General features: G+C 40.1%; 1 pseudogene; it reads right to left on the reverse strand.

Moving 5' to 3' along the window:
• Positions 1–7744: 7744 nt before the first annotated feature.
• LOC112585507 lies at positions 7745–16271 on the reverse strand (annotated as a pseudogene).
• Positions 16272–24579: the final 8308 nt, after the last annotated feature.

Raw genomic sequence — 24579 nt, forward strand, 5'->3', positions numbered from 1 at the left:
AAGAATTCCTTGACGGATCCCATCCAAAGACATATTTCAGGCATAGCTGAACTCAATGAAGGAAAAGTCTAACTCCAAAAATCCAATGAGAATGAAAAGGAACACTCAGAAGAATACTTGTAGTTGACAAGAGACATTAAAAACACAAAGTGCAAAAAGAAAAACATAGAAGAAATGTGGACTCAATTATGACACAGGCTTTATTGGAGAAGCAAGGAATAGGCACACATTACACATGGGGTGGAGATCACACACAGATTACAGACAGGCACATGGCAAAGAGCGATCAGGCGATGATCCTGCTGCTCTTTATCCAACAAGATGGTGTCAGCTTCAGGAAGCAAGCCTTTTCTCTGTCAGCTGTCAGTTGAGGAGGGAGGCTAAGGAAGATGAAATCCATCACCATGGCCGAAGGGAGGCCAACAGGAGAGCCTGGATCTTGCTGTTTCTTGGTTCAGATGAAATCTGGTAATGTTACTTCCACTTGGGTGGACACTTCTGCTCGCACGGTGGGCATGGTGGCCTAGGAGGGCATTTCTGCTGGCTCACGGGAGGTGGGCATGGATGAGGTGGGCAAGGCTCATGGCACTTGGGTGGGCACACTTTTGGAGGTGGATGGCAGGGCTCCTTGCACTGATGGTGATGCTGATGCTGATGCTGATGTGGATGCGGATGAGTATGCTCGTGGTTAGACATCCTTCCTGGGTCTCAAGGAATCTGAAATACAAAACCAGACAGCCTTGTTCATGACAGAAAGTCCTATTCTTCCATTAATAGGGAGCCCTCTTCTACCACTCTTCAAAGAAGCAATTACTTACACAAATGCTGTGTGAATAGAAACACACTCTGAAAAAGAATAATCAAGATGTGAAACTTGTAGCCAATCTCAAAAACATCTCTACTAATTTCTCCCTTGAGGTTCTGGTTGCTGTCTAACTGACTTGACTGTTGGCTTCTGAGGAGAAATGCAAAGGCCCACACTGAGCACTCAGTGGGACTGCAGGCTGAGAAGGCTTCATTTGCAATGAATGCAGGGTGCACTGAAACACGGCATCTCATCTCCCTTACTCTCCCTAGGTTAAGATTGTGCCGCTGACTCCATTCCTCTCGTCTCATTTAAAGCATAAATTCATCAAGAAGAAGGACTGAAAACTACCCTTAAATTCTCATTATCTTCTTATTCCCATAGAGAGCACTAATTTGTTAAAATACAGCCACTTCTACCCTAAGATTATACCCTACCACACGAGTGCTAAAAACCTGTAAAACTGTACTCACCAGAGGCTCCAAAGAAGACCTATGACTGAGTAGCACGAAGATAGCAGCACGGTGGTAGAGACTCCTTTTATAAGGACCAGGCAGCTCCACCCAGAGGGAACATCCCACATCTGGCATGATGCACTTGTTTCCCACCCCAAATACCATGTGCTTGCAATCTCAAAAATAAATTGTCGCACTCACGCTGATATCACAAAGCTCCATTGCCCATGGACTTCCTTACCCTTCACTGAGGCAGTGCAGAGTGAGTCACTCAATACATTGTCTCAAAGCCCCAGTGCCAATATCATGCCCCAGTTAGGAAATATGAGGAATTCTTTGACAATGGTACTGTTCCTCCATGGTTAAGATTGTGCTTGCCACATTCCCCAGCTCCCTACGCATCTGGTATGGAAAACTTACTACCCCATTCCATTTCAGCTTCAGCACCCAGCTTTGTCTCCCTCAATGGTAATGACTAGGGTTTACTAAATGCACATATCTTAACCCCTTCCCACAGTTTTTCTAAATTCCCCTTATACCACGTTCTACTGATCTCTGGGCTTGTCTTGACAATTAAATGACTTAACCATGGCCACAAAGTCTATCATGATTTTCCAGTACAAACAGTCTCATTTCAGCTGTGTTTTCACATGGCTGCATAATGGACTTGAACAGGACAACATGATCCCTCAGGTTTCTCAGCCATAAGCTCATGGAATGGGGTCCCTTCATGAAATTCTACATTTTCTGTCCCATGACCATAACTCATTGTGGTCTAGTGTTGTATGATGCTGTTAAGTTGCTCATTTGTGTCCAACTCTGTGCCCCCCATGGACTGCAGCATGCCAGACTTCCTTGTCCTTCACTATTTCCCAGAGTTTGCTCAAACTGATGTCCACTGACACCATCCGACCATCTCATCCTCTGTCGTCCCCTTCTCCTCCTGCCTTCAATCTTTCCCAACATCCCAACAAGGTCTTTTCCAATGAGTTGGCTCTTCACATTAGGAGCCCAAAATATTGGAGCTTCAGCTTCAATATCAGTCCTTCCAATGAATATTCAGAGTCCGTTTCCTTTAGGATGGACTGGTTTGATCTCCTTGGTGTCCAAGGGGCTCTCATGTGTCTTCTCCAGCACCACAGTTCAAAAGCATCAGTTCTTCAGTGCTCAGCCTTCTTTATGGTCCAACTCTGACATCCATTCATGACCACTGGAAAAACCATAACTTTGAGTATAGGGACCTTTGTCAGCAAAGTGACGTCTCTGCTTTTTGATACACTGTCTAGATTTGGTATAGTTTTCTTCCCATGAGCAAGCATCTTTTAATTTCATGACTGCAGTTTCAGTCCTCAGTGATTTTAGAGCCCAAGAAAATAAAGTCTGTCACTGTGTTCATTTTTTCCCTCATCTATTTCCCTGAAGCGATGGGATAGAATGCTATAATCTTGGTTTTTTGAATGTGGAGTTTGAAGCCAACTTTTTCACTCTGCTCTTTCAGTTTCATCAAGAGGATCTTTAGTTCATCTTTGCTTTCTGCCCTAAGGGTGGTGTCATCTTCATACTTGAGGTCATTGATGTTTCTCCCGGCAATCTTGATTCCAGCTTGTGCTTCATCCAGCCCAGCATTTTGCATGATGTACTCTGCATATAATTTAAATATGCGGGATAACAATATACTGCCTTTACTTACTCCTTTCCCTATTTTGAACCAGTTCATTTTTCCATGTCCAGTTCTTAGTGTTGCTTCTTGTTCTGCTGCTTTCGGTCTACTAGAAACCCAAATTCCTCTCATCTCATTATCTTCAAAATTCTCTCAATATCTGGACTGTATCCATTTAGAAGCTTTTCCACTAGTACCCCCCAAATATCTTGTGCTAATTTACACTACAGGCGTTAATTCAGTTAACTCTATCAGGCCCTTTTTTGAAATGACATTTGGTGTGTTTTCAGACTTTCTTAGTACACCCAGGGAATGAAGCTCCATCAATCATTCATTCCACCATTAAATCATTGGGTATTTTTCCCTAAATAAATAAATGATGGATGACATAGAATCTATTGGCGATTTATTAGTGTAATTTGTTGAACCACAGTATAATAATAATAAAGTAAATAAACTATACCTTTACTTGATATATTAATAATAATAAGTAAGTAAACATAATAATAATAAGTAAATAACACGTCAGCTAATAATATGTACTCTGCTTTCCAGGGAAAACTTGAGTGCCTTGGCTATGCAGACATCCATGCACACCAGTACTGTGTGATATTAAATATTTCCCAACCTCCCTGAAGACCAGTTTATTTACATAGTTGTAATTAGAGATAAAAACTATACCTGCCTCAAAATTTTGCTATAAAAACAACAAAATGCCTAATATAAGGCACATTACATGATCGGTCCTATGGAAATATGAGCCCCCATATACCTGATAAGGGGTTAATTTCCAAAATATATAAGAAACTTCTACAACACAATAGCCAAAATTTAGGAGCCTTTATTTCAAATATGCAAGGGACTTGAATAGAGTCCTGTTTACAGAAGACATATTGAAAAGGAGTTTAATATCACTACTGATCATCAGGGATATGAAAATCAAACACACAATGACATATCACTTCACACCTGTTAGAATGATTGTAATCAGAAAAACAAGAAATCCTAGTGAAAGTTGGTGAGTTTGTGTAGACAATAAGGATACTTTTACCTGTTAGTGCAATGGTAAATGGTTCAACCATTATGAAAAATATGAAGGTTACTCAAAAGCTAAAAAATAGAAACCAGAACTACCATATGTATTACCCATTCACATTAGTGTATTTAACCAAGTTAATTTAAATCAGGGTCGCCAAGACATATTAGCACTTTCAAGTTCACTGCAGCAGTACCCACAATAGCCAAGATGTGTTAACAACCTAAATGTCCATCAACAGATGAATGGATAAATAAACTGTAGTATATACATACAATGGATTATTATTCCTCCTTAAAAAGAAGGAAATCCTGTCATGAGACAACATGGATCAACCTGGAAGACATTATGCCAAGAGAAGTAAGCCAGACACAGGAGGACAAATCCTGCATGAATCCCCTTATATGAGGTATTGAAAACAGTCAAACTCGTGGAATTAAAAGGGCACATGGGCATATGCCCTGAGTAAACTGTGATTCAAAAGACAAATGTACCCCAGTGTTCATTGCATACAGCCACTATGGAGAACGGCATGGAGATCCTTAAAAAATTAGGAATAAAACTACCATATGGCCCAGCAATCCTTGTGGATACTTGTCTGGGCATATGCCTTGAGAAAATTGTAATTCAAAAAGGCGTATGTACTCCAGTGTTCATTGCATCACTGTTTCCAATAGCCTGGACATGGAAGCAACCTAGATGTCCATCAACAAATGAATAGGTAAAGAAGTTGTTGTACATATATACAATGGAATGTCATTCAGCCATAGAAAGGAGCAGATAGGAGTTCAGTTTAACTGAGGTGGACAAATCTAAAGCCTGTTATACAGAGTGAATCAGTCAGAAAGAGAAAAACAAATATCACATTTTAACACATACATATGAAATCTAGAAAAATGGTGCTAATGAAACTATTTGCAGAGCAGGAATAGAAATGCAGATGTAGAGTACAGAACTTCCAAACAGAAAGAGAAAGAGAGGGTGGGATGAATTGCAAGAGTAGCATTGAAATATATGCATTGCCATGTGTAAAAGAGAAGGCTAAAGGAAGGTTGCTGAATAGCACAGGGAGCTCAGCCTTGTGCTCTGTGATGATCTAGAGGGATGGGATGGGGGGCCATGGGGTGAAAGTGAGGCTCAACGTGGAGGGGATATATGTGTACTTAAAGCTGATCCACATTATTGTAGGCAGAAAGCAACACAACATTGTGGAGCAGTTATCCTCCAATCAAAAATAAATTTCAAAAGAAGGAATGTGAGCTCTAAAAGGCAGCAAAACTAATACGAATTATGAATAACTGCTCACAATAACTAAATAATGTGAACTGTGCCCCAAAATGTGATTACAATACGATTGTTTAGCATGAGGGCCCCCTCCCTAAAACCCTTGCCCAGCTCTCCTCTGTTTTCAAGCTGACATTCAAAGGCTTCAGTCTGAAGGCAATTTCAGAATCCACACCTTCTTCCTAGTAAGAAAGGTCCTCCCACTGCCTGAGGGAATATTTCATGCCTTGTGCTCTCTTCTGAAAGAAGGCTATGTGGTGTCTGCCATGTTTGTTTCTTGATTGGGTTGGTGTGCTACAGGAAAAATAAAAAAAAATCAGTGACATAACCTGGGCATTTGAAAAGGTAGGAACTTCTTTAGATTGAGCCCTGGTCCTGATCACTTTCTCAGTATCTCAGAGAACCAAAATGAGGACATCTGTTCCTCTGAGATTCCACAGTGGAGTAACCAAGATCACTGTTAGGAAACAGACATCTTTCAGGGATCCCAGAAGGAACAGGGATGTCTTGGGATGGGTCAGGTTTTTTCACGACATTTTTTTTCATGTTGAAGTGTTAGGAACTAGGTGGGGCCTGCTGGAACAAGAGAATTATCTAAGGAACATGTGACTTAGAACAGTCCTACCAACATAATTTTAAACTTGCTCTTCTTGCCTCATGAATTACTAATGGATTCCAAAGCTACTTTTTACCAATACATTTTATGGGTTGTCACTTAGGTTTGATAAATGAAGGAGGATCAGGCTTTCTTTAAAAAAAAAAAAAAAAAAAGAGTGCTTAATGAGGTTACTGATGTGGAAAGAGGGATAATTAATTCCTGATACACAGAGAAAATGGCTAAAAGACAGGTGATACTTTTTTCAAATAATGGATCATTGAAGCATCTGTAGCAAATTAAATCTCTGAAAACCATGTAATAGCTACATGAGGGCTTGCTAGATTTTACTTAGAAACTAGTAATAATGGTTATCTAGGAGAGAAGTTGACGTCTGGGGGATGAGTAGAAGAAGGACCAAATAAGACATGAGGCAAAGAAGAAATCATCCACAAATACACAGGCTCAAAGGGGAAGGAGCGATGCCAAGGGAAAATATTTTTTGAACCTACAGTTTTACATGGAGCCAAACTATTCATCAAATATGAATAAAGTAAAATCCATTTGTTCCTTTTCCAGGAAATCTTCCCAACCCAGAGATCAAGCCCAGGTCAAACCTCTTTCTACATATTAGCCTCCTGAAAACAATTGAATTCTCTCAGCCTCAGTTTCCCTATTTGTAAAAAAGTGGAAAAGAATATATTCAACTCAGTGTACTCATAAAAATTAACTTATTCACAAATGTCTCCTAATTATTAACACACGCCCTGCAGTATCTTACATGCTGTTAACTGTTAACATGAGTATGGTGACCAAAATTCTTGTCTGTGTAAATTCTTGAGTGAATGTCACACACACACACACGCACACACACAATCCAGCTTGTTATTCTTCCAACCTGCGGGTTCCCATGATGTACTCTGCATATACATTAAATATGTAGGATAACAATAATACTCCCTCGTCATACTCCTTTCCCAATTTTGAGCCGGTCAGCTGTTTCATGTCCAGTTCTGACTGTTGCTCTTGACCTGCATGCAGTTTCTCAGGAGACAGGTAAGGTGGTCTGGTACTCCACCTCATTAAGAAGTTTCTGCCGTTTGTTGTGATCCACACAATCAAAGGTTTTGGCATAGTGAATGAAGCAGAAGTACATATTTTTCTGGAATTCCCTTGATTTCTCCACGATCCGGTGATGGTTGGCAGTTTGATCTCTGGTTCCTCTGCCTTTTTAAAACACAGATTGTACGTCTGGAAGTTCTGGGTTCACATACTGCTGAAGCCTAGGTTGAAGGATTTTAAACCTAACCTGCTAGCATGTGAAATGAAAGTAATTGTAACATAGTATAAACATGATTTGGCATCACCCTTCTTTGTGATTGGAATGAATAATGACCTTTCCCAGTGCTGTGGCCACTGCTGATGTTTCCAAATGTACTGACATATTAGGGCAGTGTTCTAACAGCATTATCTTTTAGGATTGGGTCACCAGCCCTATCTTCATTTGTAATAATGCTTCCTAGGGCCCACTTGACTTCACACCGCAGAAGGTCCAACTCTAAGTGAGTCATCACACCATCGTGGTTACTAGGACTGAACTGTTAACCCATGGAATCTGATACTATCTTCAAATAAAGAGTATCAGAATTAAGTTGAATTGTAGAATATCCACCTAGTGGTCAAGAATTGTTCAGTGGTTAGTGGAACCCTCTCCATACTTCTTATAGAGGAATTTGGTGCACAGTTTTTATCTTTTTTTTTTCTTATTAATACAGTATTTATTTGTCTTCTTTCTGTCAAGCCCTGAGCCAACCACTTTCCCCAGACTGCCTGGGGAGGTACAGGAAAAGGAACACCCAGGGCAAAGGAGACACGGGAAAAAGAACTATGGGAGGTGGAAAGGGCTCCCTCACATAGTGAAGAGGAAGAGAAAGGCTGCCAGCAGGCAAAAGAGCCCCATGGCCTCCGGGAGGGCAAAGCCCAAGATGGCATAGGAGAAGAGCAGCTGCTTCAGAGAAGGGCTCCTGTCATAGCCAATGATGAGTCTCCCAAACACAGTCCCCATTCCAGCTCGGAAGCCAGTCACCTCTACTGTGGCAGCTCCAGCTCCAAAGAACTTGGCTGCTGGGTCTATGTCCCTTGAAATGGCACTGGTGTGGAAGCTGTGGCTAGAAGCAAGTGAGGTGGTCAGGGGATGGGGCTGCCAAGCTGCTGTGGCTCTCATCTCTCAGTGTCTCTGGTCGTCTTAGCACCACTGCAGACAGTGATCAGCTCAGTAGTGTAGAGGTTCTCCTGATCGAGGAGGGGGTGGAGACGAACTTGGCATAAGCGGATCCCTTATGATTATACACTGGAGAGGATGAATAGATTCAAGGGATGAGATACGATAGACAGAGTGCCTGAATAACTATGGACAGAAGTCTGTAACACTATATAGGAAGTAGTGACCAAAACCATTCCAAAGAAAAAGAAATGCAAGAAGCAAAGTAGTTGTCTGAGGAGGCTTTACAGATAGGTGAGGAAATATTCGAGAAGAGTAAGGCAAGGGAGAAAGGGAAAGCTATACTCAACTGAAGGCAGAGTTCCAGAGAACAGCAAGGGGAGATAAGAAAGCCTTTTAAAATGAAGAGTGCAAAGTAATAGAGGAAAACAATAGAATGGGAAAGAATAGAGATGTCTTCAAGATAATTGGAGATATCCAGGGGTCTATTCATGCAAGGATGGGCAGGATAAAGGGCAGAAACAATAAGGCCCTAACAGAAGTGGAAGAGATTAAGAAAAAGTGACAAGAATATACATAAAAACTATACAAAAAAAAAAAAGTCTTAATGATGCAAATAACCACGATGGTGTGATGACTCACTTAGAGTTGGACCTTCTGCGGTGTGAAGTCAAGTGGGCCCTAGGAAGCATTATTACAAATGAAGATAGGGCTGGTGACCCAATCCTAAAAGATAATGCTGTTAGAACACTGCCCTAATATGTCAGTACATTTGGAAACATCAACAGTGGCCACAGCACTGGGAAAGGTCATTATTCATTCCAATCACAAAGAAGGGTGATGCCAAATCATGTTTATACTATGTTACAATTACTTTCATTTCACATGCTAGCAGGTTAGGTTTAAAATCCTTCAACCTAGGCTTCAGCAGTATGTGAACCCAGAACTTCCAGACGTACAATCTGTGTTTTAAAAAGGCAGAGGAACCAGAGATCAAACTGCCAACCATCACCGGATCGTGGAGAAATCAAGGGAATTCCAGAAAAATATGTACTTCTGCTTCATTCACTATGCCAAAACCTTTGATTGTGTGGATCACAACAAACGGCAGAAACTTCTTAATGAGGTGGAGTACCAGACCACCTTACCTGTCTCCTGAGAAACTGCATGCAGGTCAAGAGCAACAGTCAGAACTGGACATGAAACAGCTGACCGGCTCAAAATTGGGAAAGAGTATGACGAGGGAGTATTATTGTTATCCTACATATTTAATGTATATGCAGAGTACATCATGGGAACCCGAAGGTTGGAAGAATAACAAGCTGGATTGTGTGTGTGTGTGTGTGTGTGTGTGTGTGTGTGTGTGTGACATTCACTCAAGAATTTACACAGACAAGAATTTTGGTCACCATACTCATGTTAACAGTTAACAGCATGTAAGATACTGCAGGGCGTGTGTTAATAATTAGGAGACATTTGTGAATAAGTTAATTTTTATGAGTACACTGAGTTGAATATATTCTTTTCCACTTTTTTACAAATAGGGAAACTGAGGCTGAGAGAATTCAATTGTTTTCAGGAGGCTAATATGTAGAAAGAGGTTCGACCTGGGTTGATCTCTGGGTTGGGAAGATTTCCTGGAAAAGGAACAAATGGATTTTACTTTATTCATATTTGATGAATAGTTTGGCTCCATGTAAAACTGTAGGTTCAAAAAATATTTTCCCTTGGCATCGCTCCTTCCCCTTTGAGCCTGTGTATTTGTGGATGATTTCTTCTTTGCCTCATGTCTTATTTGGTCCTTCTTCTACTCATCCCCCAGACGTCAACTTCTCTCCTAGATAACCATTATTACTAGTTTCTAAGTAAAATCTAGCAAGCCCTCATGTAGCTATTACATGGTTTTCAGAGATTTAATTTGCTACAGATGCTTCAATGATCCATTATTTGAAAAAAGTGAGTATCACCTGTCTTTTAGCCATTTTCTCTGTGTATCAGGAATTAATTATCCCTCTTTCCACATCAGTAACCTCATTAAGCACTCTTTTTTTTTTAAAGAAAGCCTGATCCTCCTTCATTTATCAAACCTAAGTGACAACCCATAAAATGTATTGGTAAAAAGTAGCTTTGGAATCCATTAGTAATTCATGAGGCAAGAAGAGCAAGTTTAAAATTATGTTGGTAGGACTGTTCTAAGTCACATGTTCCTTAGATAATTCTCTTGTTCCAGCAGGCCCCACCTAGTTCCTAACACTTCACATGAAAAAAAAAAATGTCGTGAAAAAACCTGACCCATCCCAAGACATCCCTGTTCCTTCTGAGATCCCTGAAGGATGTCTGTTTCCTAACAGTGATCTTGGTTACTCCACTGTGGAATCTCAGAGGAACAGATGTCCTCATTTTGGTTCTCTGAGATACTGAGAAAGTGATCAGGACCAGGGCTCAATCTAAAGAAGTTCCTACCTTTTCAAATGCCTAGGTTATGTCACTGATTTTTTTTTTCCTGTAGCACACCAACCCAATCAAGAAACGTTGCAGACACCACACAGCCTTCTTTCAGGAGAGAGCACAAGGCATGAAATATTCCCTCAGGCAGTGGGAGGACCTTTCTTACTAGGAAGAAGGTGTGGATTCTGAAATTGCCTTCAGACTGAAGCCTTTGAATTAGTAGAGATGTCAGCTTGAAAACAGAGGAGAGCTGGGCAAGGGTCTTAGGGAGGGGGCCCTCACGCTAAACAATCCTATTTTAATCACATTTTGGGGCATGGTTCACATTATCTAATTATTGTGAGCAGTTATTCCTAATTTGTATTAGTTTTGCTGCCTTTTAGAGCTCACATTCCTTCTTTTGAAATTTATTTTTGATTGGAGGATAACTGCTCCACAATGTTGTGTTGCTTTCTGCCTACAGTGATGTGGATCAGCTTTAAGTACACATATAGCCCCTCCACCTTGAGTCTCACTTTCACCCCATGGCCCCCCATCCCATCCCTCTAGATCATCACAGAGCACAAGGCTGTGCTCCCTGTGCTATTCAGCAACCTTCCTTTAGCCTTCTCTTTTACACATGGCAATGCATATATGGAATTTCAGTTGAGCTATTTCAAATCATCTTTCAAATCAGAAAGATGATGCTGGGAAAGTGCTGGCATATTATTCAATATGCCAGTAAATTTGGAAAACTCAGCAGTGGCCACAGGACTGGAAAAAGTCAATTTTAATTCCAATCCCAAAGAAAGGCAATGCCAAAGAGTGCTCAAACTACCGCACAATTGTACTCATCCCACATGCTAGTAAAGTAATGCTCAAAATTCTCCAAGCCAGGCTTCAGCAATATGTGAACCGCGAACTTCCAGATGTTTAAGCTGGTTTTAGAAAAGGCAGAGAAACCAGACATCAAATTGCCAACATCTGCTGGATCATGGAAAAAGCAAGAGAGTTCCAGGAAAACATCTATTTCTGCTTTCTTGACGTGCAAAAGCCTTTGACTGTGTGGATCACAATCAACTGTGGAAAATTCTGAAAGAGATGGGAATACCAGACCACCTGACCTGTGTCTTGAGAAACCTATATGCAGGTCAGGAAGCAAGTTAGAACTGCACATGGAACAACAGACTGGTTCCAAATGGGAAAAGGAGTACGTCAAGGCTGTATATTGTCACCCTGCTTATTTAACTTCTATGCAGAGTACATCATGAGAAATGCTGGGCTGGAAGAAGCACAAGCTGGAATCAAGATTGCTGGGAGAAATATCAATAACCTCAGATATGCAGGTGACACCACCCTTACGGCAGAAAGTGAAGAGGAACTCAAAAGCCTCTTGAACGTGAAAGAGGAGAGTGAAAAAGTTGGCTTAAAGCTCAACATTTAGAAAATGAAGATCATGGCATCTGGTCCCATCACTTCATGGGAAATAGATGGGGAAACAGTGACAGACTTTATTTTTTTGGGCTGCAAAATCACTGCAGATGGTGACTGCAGCCATGAAATTAAAAGATGCTTACTCCTTGGAAGGAAAGTTATGTCCAACCTAGATAGCATATTCAAAAGCAGAGAGGTTACTTTGCCAACAAAGGTCCATCTAGTCAAGGCTATGGTTTTTCCAGTGGTCATGTATGGATGTGCGAGTTGGACTGTGAAGAAAGCTGAGCACTGAAGAATTGATGCTTTTGAACTGTGGTGTTGGAGAAGACTCTAGAGAGTCCCTTGGACTGCAAGAAGATCTGACCAGTCCATTCGGAAAGAGATCAGCCCTGGGATTTCTTTGGAGGGAATGATACTGAAGCTGAAACTCCAGCACTTTGGCCACCTCATGCGAAGAGTTGACTCATTGGAAAAGACTCTGATGCTGGGAGGGATTGGGGGCAGGAGGAGAAGGGGACAGTAGAGGATGAGATGGCTGGATGGCATCACTGACTCGATGGACGTGAGTCTCAGTGAACTCTGGGAGTTGGTGATGGACAGGGAGGCCTGGTGAGCTGTGATTCATGGGGTTGCAAAGAGTTGGACTCAACTGAGTGACTGAACTGAACTGAATAATTCATTGTATGTATATATTACAGTTTATTTATCCATTCATTTGTTAATGGACATTTAGGTTGTTAACACATCTTGGCTATTGTGGGTACTGCTGCAGTGAACTTGAAAGTGCTAATATGTCTTGGCGACCCTGATTTAAATTAACTTGGTTAAATACACTAATGTGAATGGGTAATACATATGGTAGTTCTGGTTTCTATTTTTTAGCTTTTGAGTAACCTTCATATTTTTCAAAACGGTTGAACCATTTACCATCACACTAATAGGTAAAAGTATCTTATTTTCTACACAACCTCACCAACTTTCACTGGGATTTCTTGTTTTTCTGATTACAATCATTCTAACAGGTGTGAAGTGATATGTCATTGTGTGTTTGATTTTCATATCCCTGATGATCAGTAGTGATATTAGACTCCTTTTTCAATATGTCTTCTGTAAACAGGACTCTATTCAAGTCCCTTGCATATTTGAAATAAAGGCTCCTAAATTTTGGCTATTGTGTTGTAGAAGTTTCTTATATATTTTGGAAATTAACCCCTTATCAGGTATATGGGGGCTCATATTTCCATAGGACCAATCATATAATGTGCCTTATATTAGGCATTTTGTTGTTTTTATAGCAAAATTTTGAGGCAGTTATAGTTTTTATCTCTAATTACAACTATGTAAATAAACTGGTCTTCAGGGAGGTTGGGAAATATTTAATATCACACAGTACTGGTGTGCATGGACGTCTGCATAGCCAAGGCACTCAAGTTTTCCCTGGAAAGCAGAGTGCATATTATTAGCTGAAGTGTTATTTACTTATTATTATTATGCTTACATACTTATTATTATTAATATATCAAGTAAAGGTATGGTTTATTTATTATTATTATACTGTGGTTCAACAAATTATACTAATAAATTACCAATGGATTCTATGTCACCCATCATGTATTTATTTAGGGAAAAATACCCAATGATTGAATGGTGGAATGAATGATTGATGGAGCTTCATTCCCTGGGTGTACTAAGAAAGTCTGAAAACACACCAAATGTCATTTCAAAAAAGGGCCTGATAGAGTTAACTGAATTAACGCCTGTAGTGTAAATTAGCACAAGATATTTGGGGGGTACTAGTGGAAAAGCTTCTAAATGGATACAGTCCAGATATTGAGGGAATTTTGAAGATAATGAGATGAGAGGAATTTGGTTTCTAGTAGACCGAAAGCAGCAGAACAAGAAGCAACACTAAGAACTGGACATGGAAAAATGAACTGGTTTAAAATAGGGAAAGTAGTAAGTAAAGGCAGTATATTGTTACCCCGCATATTAAATTATATGCAGAGTACATCATGCAAAATGCTGGGCTGGATGAAGCACAAGCTGGAATCAAGATTGCCGGGAGAAACATCAATGACCTCAAGTATGAAGATGACACCACCCTTAGGGCAGAAAGCAAAGATGAACTAAAGATCCTCTTGATGAAAGTGAAAGAGCAGAGTGAAAAAGTTGGCTTCAAACTCCACATTCAAAAACCTAAGATCATAGCATTCAATCCCATCACTTCAGGGAAATAGATGGGGGAAAAATGAACACAGTGACAGACTTTATTTTCTTGAGCTCCAAAATCACTGAGGACTGAGACTGAGGTCATGAAATTAAAAGATGCTTGCTCATGGGAAGAAAACTATACCAAATCTAGACAGTGTATCAAAAAGCAGAGACATCACTTTGCTGACAAAGGTCCCTATACTCAAAGTTATGGTTTTTCCAGTGGTCATGAATGGATGTCAGAGTTGGACCATAAAGAAGGCTGAGCACTGAAGAACTGATGCTTTTGAACTGTGGTGCTGGAGAAGACACATGAGAGCCCCTTGGACACCAAGGAGATCAAACCAGTCCATCCTAAAGGAAATGGACTCTGAATATTCATTGGAAGGACTGATATTGAAGCTGAAGCTCTAATATTTTTGGCTCCTAATGTGAAGAGCCAACTTATTGGAAACGACCTTGTTGGGATATTGGGAAAGATTGAAGGCAGGAGTAGAAGGGGGACGACAGAAGATGAGATGGTCGGATGGTGTCAGTGGACATGAGTTTGAGCAAACTCTGGGAGATAGTGAAGGACAAGGAAGTCTGGCATGCTGCAGTCCATGGGGGGCACAGAGTTGGACACAAATGAGCAACTGAACAGCATCATACAACACTAGACCACAAATGACTCATGGTTGTGGGGCAGAAAATGTAGAATTTCATGAAGGGACCCCATTCCATGAGCTTATGGCTGAGAAACCTGAGGGATCATGTTGTCCTGTTCAAGTCCATTATGCAGCCATGTGAAAACACAGCTGAAATGAGACTGTTTGTACTGGAAAATCATGATAGACTTTGTGGCCATGGTTAAGTCATTTAATTGTCAAGACAAGCCCAGAGATCAGTAGAACATGGTATAAGGGGAATTTAGAAAAACTGTGGGTAGGGGTTAAGAAATGTGTGTTTAGTAAACCCTAGTCATTACCATTGAGGGAGACAAAGCTGGGTGCTGAAGCTGAAATGGAATGGGGTAGTAAGTTTTCCATACCAGATGCGTAGGGAGCTGGGGAATGTGGCAAGCACAATCTTAACCATGGAGGAGCAGTACCATTGTCAAAGAATTCCTCATATTTCCTAACTGGGGCATGATATTGGCACTGGGGCTTTGAGACAATGTATTGAGTGACTCACTCTGCACTGCCTCAGTGAAGGGTGAGGAAGTCCATGGGCAATGGAGCTTTGTGATATCAGCATGAGTGTGACAATTTATTTTTGAGATTGCAAGCACATGGTATTTGGGGTGGGAAACAAGTGCATCATGCCAGATGTGGGATGTTCCCTCTGGGTGGAGCTGCCTGGTCCTTATAAAAGGAGTCTCTACCACCGTGCTGCTATCTTCGTGTAACTCAGTCATAGGTCTTCTTTGGAGGCTCTGGTGAGTACAATTTTAGATGTTTTTAGCACTCGTGTGGTAGGGTATAATCTTAGGGTGGAAGTGGCTGTATTTTAACAAATTAGTGCTCTCTATGGGAATAAGAAGATAATGAGAATTTAGGGGTAGTTTTTAGTCTTGTTCTTGACATCTTAAATGTGCACGTAAATGAGATGAGAGGAATGGAGTCAGCGGCACAATCTTAACCAAGGGAGATTAAGGGAGATGAGATGCTGTGTTTCAGTGCACCCTGCATTCATTGCAAATGAAGCCTTCTCAGCCTGCAATCCCACTGAGTGCTGAGTGTGGGCCTTTGCATTTCTCTTCGGAAGCCAACAGTCAAGTCAGTTAGACCAGCAACCAGAACCTCAAGGGAGAAATTAGCAGAGATGTGTTTTGAGATAGGCTACAAGTTTCACATCCTGATTATTATTCTTCAGAGTGTGCTTGTATTCACACAGCACTTGTGTAAGTAATTGTTTCTTTGGAAAGTGGTAGAAGAGGGCTCCCTATTAATGGAAGAATAGGACTTTCTGTCATGAACAAGGCTGTCTGGTTTTGTATTTCAGATTCCTTGAGACCCAGGAAGGATGTCTAACCACGAGCACACGCATCCGCATCCACATCAGCATCAGCATCAGCATCACCATCAGTGCAAGGAGCCCTGCCATCCACCTCCAAAAGTGTGCCCACCCAAGTGCCATGAGCCTTGCCCACCTCATCCATGCCCACCTCCCGTGAGCCAGCAGAAATGCCCTCCTAAGCCACCATGCCCACCGTGCGAGCAGAAGTGTCCACCCAAGTGGAAGTAACAGCACCAGATTTCATCTGGACCAAGAAACAAGATCCAGGCTCTCCCGTTGTCCACCCTTCAGCCATGGTGACGGATTTCATCTTCCTTAACCTCCCTCCTCAACCAACAGCTGACAGAGAAAAGGCTTGCTTCCTGAGGCTGACACCACCTTGTTGGATAAAGAGCAGCAGGATCATCGCCTGGTCGCTCTTCGCCATGCGCCTGTCTGTAATCCGCGTGTGATCTCCACCCTGTGAGCATTTAGTGTGGCTATTCGTTGCTTCTCCAATAAAGCCTGTGTCATAGTTGAGTGCACATTTCTTCTTATGTTTTTCTTTTGCACTTTGTGTTTTTAATGTCTCCTGTCAACTACAAGTATTCTTCTGTGTGTTCCTTTTACTCCCATTGGATTTTCGGAGTTAGATTTTTCCTTCATTGAGTTCAGCTTTGCCTGAAATATGTCTTTTTTTTTTAAATTTTATTTTATTTTTAAACTTTACAAATTGTATTAGTTTTGCCAAATATCAAAATGAATCCACCACAGGTATACATGTGTTCCCCATCCTGAACCCTCCTCCCTCCTCCATCCCCATACCATCCCTCTGGGTCGTCCCAGTGCAGTAGCCCCAAGCACCAGTATCGTGCATCGAACCTGGACTGGCAACTCGTTTCATACATGATATTATACATGTTTCATGCCATTCTCCCAAATCTTCCCACCCTCTCCTTCTGCAACAGAGTCCATAAGACTGTTCTATAATCAGTGTCTCTTTTGCTGTCTTGTACACAGGGTTATTGTTACTATCTTTCTAAATTCCATATATATGCGTTAGTATACTATATTGGTGTTTTTCTTTCTGGCTTACTTCACTCTGTATAATAGGCTCTAGTTTCATCCACCTCATTAGAACTGATTCAAATGTATTCTTTTTAATGGCTGAGTAATACTCCATTGTGTATGTGTACCATAGCTTTCTTATCCATTCATCTGCTGATGGACATCTAGGTTGCTTCCATATCCTGGCTATTATAAACAGTGCTGCGATGAACATTGGGGTACACGTATCTCTTTCCCTTCTGGTTTCCTCAGTGTGTATGCCCAGCAGTGGGATTGCTGGATCATAAGGCAATTCTATTTCCAGTTTTTTAAGGAATCTCCACACTGTTCTCCATAGTGGCTGTACTAGTTTGCATTCCCACCAACAGTGTAAGAGGGTTCCCTTTTCTCCACACCCTCTCCAGCATTTATTACTTGTAGACTTTTGGATTGCAGCCATTCTGACTGGTATGAAATGGTACCTCATAGTGGTTTTGATTTGCATTTCTCTGATAATGAGTGATGTTGAGCATCTTTTCATGTGTTTGTTAGCCATCTGTATGTCTTCTTTGGAGAAATGTCTATTTAGTTCTTTGGCCCATTTTTTGATTGGGTCATTTATTTTTCTGGAGTTGAGCTGTAGGAGTTGCTTGTATATTTTTGAGATTAGTTGTTTGTCAGTTGCTTCATTTGCTATTATTTTCTCCCTTTCTGAAGGCTGCCTTTTCACCTTGCTTGTAGTTTCTTTTGATGTGCAGAAGCTTTTAAGTTTAATTAGGTCCCATTTGTTTGTTTTTTCTTTTATTTCCAATATTCTGGGAGGTGGGTCATAGAGGATCCTGCTGTGATGTATGTCAGAGTGTGTTTTGCCTATGTTCTCCTCTAGGAGTTTTATAGTTTCTGGTCTTACGTTTAGATCTTGAATCCATTTTGAGTTTATTTTTGTGTATGGTGTTAGAAAGTGTTCTAGTTTCATTCTTTTACAAGTGGTTGACCAGATTTCCCAGCACCACTTGTTAAACAGATTTTCTTTAATTCATTGTATATTCTTGCCTTCTTTGTCAAAGATAAGGTGTCCATACGTGTGTGGATTTATCTCTGGGCTTTCTATTTTGTTGCATTGATCTATATTTCTGTCTTTGTGCCAGTACCATACTGTCTTGATAACTGTGGCTTTGTAGTAGAGCCTGAAGTCAGGTAGGTTGATTCCTCCAGCTCCATTCTTCTTTCTCAAGATCGCTTTGGCTATTTGAGGTTTTTTGTATTTCCATACAAATTGTGAAATTATTTGTTCTAGCTCTGTGAAGAATACCGTTGGTAGCTTGATAGGGATTGCATTGAATCTATAGATTGCTTTGGGTAGTACACTCATTTTCACTATATTGATTCTTCCAATCCATGAACATGGTATATTTCTCCATCTATTAGTGTCCTCTTTGATTTCTTTCACCAGTGTTTTATAGTTTTCTATATATAGGTCTTTAGTTTCTTTAGGTAGATGTATTCCTAAGTATTTTATTCTTTCCGTTGTAATGGTGAATGGAATTGTTTCCTTAATTTCTCTTTCTGTTTTCTCATTATTAGTGTATAGCAATGCAAGGGATTTCTGTGTATTGATTTTATATCCTGCAACTTTACTATAGTCATTGATTAGTTCTAGTAATTTTCTGGTGGGGTCTTTAGGGTTTTCTATGTAGAGGATCATGTCATCTGCAAATAGTGAGAGTTGTACTTCTTCTTTTCCAATTTGGATTCCTTTTATTTCTTTTTCTGCTCTGATTGCTGTGGCCAAAACTTCCAAAACTATGTTGAATAGTAAAGGTGAAAGTGGGCACCCTTGTCTTGTTCCTGACTTTAGAGGAAATGCTTTCAATTTTTCACCATTGAGGATAATGTTTGCTGTGGGTTTGTCATATATAGCTTTTCTTATGTTGAGGTATGTTCCTTCTATTCCTGCTTTCTGGAGAGTTTTGATCATAAATGGATGTTGAATTTTGTCAAAGGCTTTCTCTGCATCTATTGAGATAATCATATGGTTTTTATTTTTCAATTTGTTAATGTGGTGTATTACATTGATTGATTTGTGGATATTGAAGAATCCTTGCATCCCTGGGATAAAGCCCACTTGGTCATGGTGTATGATCTTTTTAATGTGTTGTTGGATTCTGATTGCTAGAATTTTGTTAAGGATTTTTGCATCTATGTTCATCAGTGATATTGGCCTGTAGTTTTCTTTTTTTGTGGGATCTTTGTCAGGTTTTGGTATTAGGGTGATGGTGGCCTCATAGAATGAGTTTGGAAGTTTACCTTCCTCTGCAATTTTCTGGAAGAGTTTGAGCAGGATAGGTGTTAGCTCTTCTCTAAATTTTTGGTAGACTTCATCTGTGAAGCTATCTGGACCTGGGCTTTTGTTTGCGGGAAGATTTTTGATTACAGTTTCAATTTCCGTGCTTGTGATGGGTCTGTTAAGATTTTCTATTTCTTCCTGGTCGAGTTTTGGAAAGTTGTACTTTTCTAAGAATTTGTCCATTTCTTCCGCGTTGTCCATTTTATTGGTATATAATTGTTGATAGTAGTCTCTTATGATCCTTTGTATTTCTGTGTTGTCTGTTGTGATCTCTCCATTTTCATTTCTAATTTTATTGATTTGATTTTTCTCCCTTTGTTTCTTGGTGAGTCTGGCTAATGGTTTGTCAATTTTATTTATCCTTTCAAAGAACCAGCTTTTGGCTTTATTGATTTTTGCTATGGTCTCTTTTGTTTCTTTTGCATTTATTTCTGCTCTAATTTTTAAGATGTCTTTTCTTCTATTAACCCTGGGGTTCTTCATTTCTTCCTTTTCTAGTTGCTTTAGGTGTAGAGTTAGATTATTTATTTGACTTTTTTCTTGTTTCTTGAGGTATGCCTGTATTGCTATGAACTTTCCCCTTAGGACTGCATTTACAGTGTCCCACAGGTTTTGGGTTGTTGTGTTTTCATTTTCATTCATTTCTATGCAAATTTTGATTTCTTTTTTTATTTCTTCTGTGATTTGTTGGTTATTCAGCAGCATGTTGTTCAGCCTCCATATGTTGGAATTTTTAAATTTTTTCTCCTGTAATTGAGTTCTAATCTTACTGCATTGTGGTCAGAAAAGATGCTTGGAATGATTTCTATTTTTTTTGAATTTACCAAGGCTAGCTTTATGGCCCAGGATGTGATCTATCCTGGAGAAGGTTCCATGTGCGCTTGAGAAAAAGGTGAAATTCATTGTTTTGGGATGAAATGTCCTATAGATATCAATTAGGTCTAACTGGTCTATTGTATCGTTTAAAGTTTGTGTTTCCTTGTTAATTTTCTGTTTAGTTGGATTTGCGGAGTTAGACTTTTCCTTCACTGAGTTCAGCTTTGCCTGAAATATGTCTTTTGGATTGGATCCATCAAGGAATTCTTTCACTGGTTTCAAACGTGTCTATCTCTCTTCCTTGTAGGACCCTGAAAAGAACTGAATTCTCTCAGCCTGTTTCCTTACCTGAGAAAATTAGGAGAGAACGTATTCAACTCAGTGTACTCATAGAAATTAATATATGCACAAATGTTTCTTAATTATTGATACATGCCAGGCCATCTCTTATATGTTAGGGACATGATAATGGTGACCTACGTCCTTGTCCATCTACATTCTTGAGGGCATTTTACACGCACACACACATATGAAGAAGACAAATAATAGTCCTTTGTGTGTATACGTTATAGAAAATTTGGAGAAGAGCTCTTCCAAAGTGGCTTTTTGGGCAATGACCTGAGTGACGAAATGAGTGAGCTTTGAGTGTATCTGGGATACATTGTACCATGAGAGGTGAGGGCAAGTGCTAAGGCAGAGAAAATTAACCACAGAAAGGACAGTGATCAAGGAGACACTGCCTCCAAATGGGATCAAAGAGGTTGGGATCCAAAGATTTAGTAATAATTTTCATTATTTATTCACAGTTTGACAGCCATACTATGCTGATGGCCTAACGGTCTCAAATTTTATATCTATGCAATTCTCAACTATAAATGAAAGATAAATCAAAATTGCTGAATGAATTGTAGGATTGCATGATAGAGCTGCACTAATTAAGACAGGATGCTATGCCATAAGAAAAGACACAGAGATCAATGCAATAATAGAACATCCAGACATAGATCCACACCATACATGGTCAACTGATTTTCTACAAGGGTGTCTGGGTAATTCAACAGATGAAAATTAACCTTGTCAATAAATGGTACTCAAACTGTTGGATACTGATACAGGAATAATTGAAGCTTGGCCTTTACATAACACCATATAAATATTAACTCAAATTGTATCACAGACTATAACATAAGATCTAAGATTCTACACTTTCTAGAGGAAAACACAGGAGAAAATCTTAGTTGCCATGTGTTAGCCTAACTGTTATTAAAAATCAGTATCCAAAATACATAAATAACTCATAAAGTCAGTCATAAACAGACACTGAATAGAAAACTGGACAACAGTCACTTTACAAAGAAAATGCCTTCATATGGTCAACAAAAGTGTTTTTAGAGCTTCTGAAAGTCACTAACATTTAAGAAAAAGTATTCAAAATGCAAACCTGATGGGTACAGCCTTCAAAAGTGTGGAAATGACAAACTAATTTAATTAAGACACAAGACAAGCAGCAAATACACAACACCTCTGGGAGGAGTCTGGAATTGTTGCAAGTACTTTGGAACACAGTTTGGCATTATCTGTAAAAGCAGAAGTGGGATACTTCTGGGAACATCCGCTACAGAAATGTGTGAACATGTGCACTCACAGACATGAGGAAAATGTCCTAGTGTTCCTCACAGCTCCAAAAAGGAAACAACTTTGAGGTCAACCAACAGTACAACAAGGAGAGAAATGAAGTGCTGTGTAGTCATACAATGATAAGCTAAAATTCACTAGTGGATAAACCAAAGCTACATAGTGTCAACAGAAAGCTGAGAGACAAAAATACGATATACAGTATAATTCCATTTATATAGTGAAAAAGCTAGTAACTTAAGTATAATTTTTAGGATATTCCTATACCTGTGGTGAAAAACCATAAAGAAAAAGCAAGAAAGTGATTATTAGGGGCCGGGGTCCAGCCCCGGTGGATCCAGGGAATTCGAAGCGGGGATGGCGTCGGCGAGGATCAGGAAACAACTGCTTAATTAAACTTTAATTAAGGATATAAAGAGTAATAGAATAAGGATAGCTCAGTGAGGAAATTCAGTGGAGAAAAGAGGCTGAAATAAGGATAGCTCAGTGAGGAAATTCAGTGGAGAAAAGAGGCTGAATAATTCAGCCAGAAGGTGAGAGAAGAACGACATGGGGAGACCAAGTTTTGGTGAACAAGGCCTGCACTTTATTTTCCAAAGTAGTTTTTATACCTTAAGTTATGCATAGAGGATAATGGGGGAAGGGGTAGAGTCATGCAGCAAGCCAGGCTTTCTTCCTGCAAACTTATCATATGCAAAAGCTTAGGTGATTTGAATCATCTTCTGGCCCGGAGGCCTGTTAACATTTTAAGACCCTTTCTTCAGAAACTTATTTTTCTCTAAAGGTGATTGGTCAGGAGCCACCCTCCAAAAGCATTAGATAAAGTTGCATTCCTACAGAGCAAAGGTGTGGTGGGCTATAACAAGAAAAAGAATTAACTCAAGGGTCCCAGGTTACAAACATTAAAGCTACTACTTACACCAATTATATTAATCAATGCACTGCCAGGGACACAGCAGGTAAGGGATATGGAGACTTAGCAGCAAACATTGGCCCAAAAAGTGAAAATCCCTTCACCAATACAATTTCTAATCGATCTTTTAACTGCTCAAAGGAATCTGTATTTAGACAGTTTAGAACATCTCATGCCTCTCACAGTTGGGAGGCTCTGAGCAATCACATGTGGCCGGAAAAACCTATTCAGGCAGGCTAGAGGACTTCCAAAGGAATTTGTAGGTTGAAACACTACCACACCCAGGAATTTATTAACTGGAGCTGTAAGTTAACTCTTTTTTCAGAGAGAGGTAGTGGGGGACAGCCCCCCGTAAAGTCAGAGGTGTAGGTGAAAGCACAAAGCAGAAAGTAGGCAGACTCTGGTTTTGGGGGGTAGATGCTCGAGAATTTCCAGGGGGACTCCTGAGGCTCGATCCTGCCTTTGCGTATGCCGAGCCTCCTTCCTCATGACCTTTGTCATGGGTGGAGCTCCTCATGCTGGCTCCCGGCAGTGATAGAATTCCAGTTGAGCTATTCCAGATCCTGAAAGATGATGCTGTGGAAAGTGCTGCACTCAATATGCAATATGCAATATGCAATATGCCGGCTCCTGGCAATTAGGAGTCATGATTGTGGTCACTTCTAGTGGAGAAGGTATGGGATGCAATTTAATAAGAAAACTTGGGTCTATTGAAGGGTTGGTAGTGTTCTTTTTCATAACTTCATGTTCTTGACAATAAAAAGATCATGATTAATATGTCTATGATTACCCACTTCATACAGAAAAGCTTTATGAACTTTTTGGATGTGTAGATCATGTTCTAAAATCAAAAAATTTTATTTTTTCTTTTCCTTTTTCTTGTTTTTCTTCAAGACAAAATTGGGGAGGGAATCATGTCAATAATATTAGGCCAGAGCCCTATCCAAGAATAGAAAGTCAACACCACTAAAAATAAAATCAGGTGTTTTTAGTGTTGGAAGCACAACAACAGTAAAATTCTCTATGCATTTTGTTACCTATAAGGTGATGGAATTTAATGGAGTCCACTTCCCCATAAGATGGAAACACTCTTAATAACAGAGCTTCCTTTCATATCATCACTTTCATCAAATAAATTTTTGCTTTGCAAAAGAATTAATTTCTTAAATTAATTTAATTTTTATTGAAGAAGACTTGCTTTACAGGATTTTGCTGTTTTCTGACAAACCTCAACATGAATCAGCCATCAGTTCAGTTCAGTTCAGTCACTCAGTGGTGTCCGACTCTTTGCCACCCCATGAATTGCGCACGTCAGGCCTCCCTGTCCATCGCCAACTCCCAGAGTTCACACATACTCATGTGCATCGAGTCGGTGATGCCATCCAGCCGTCTCATCCTCTGTCGTCCCCTGCTCCTCCTGCCCCCAATCCCTCCCAGCATCAGGGATTTTTCCAATGAGTCAACTCTTCGCATGAGGTGGCCAACGTATTGAAGTTTCAGCCTCAGTATCAGTCCTTTCAATGAACACCCAGGACTGATCTCCTTTAGGATGGACTGGTTGGATTTCCTTGCAGTCCAAGGGACTCTCAAGAGTCTTCTTCAACACCAGAGTTCAAAAGCATCAATTCTTCAGCCATCAGCCATAGGTATACATATATTCCTTAGTCCTTTTCACCATTTTTAAAAACTGTCTTTAAAAGATCATATGTACTT

Source organism: Bubalus bubalis, chromosome 6, assembly GCF_019923935.1.
Source record: "Bubalus bubalis isolate 160015118507 breed Murrah chromosome 6, NDDB_SH_1, whole genome shotgun sequence".
Lineage (NCBI taxonomy): Eukaryota > Metazoa > Chordata > Mammalia > Artiodactyla > Bovidae > Bubalus > Bubalus bubalis.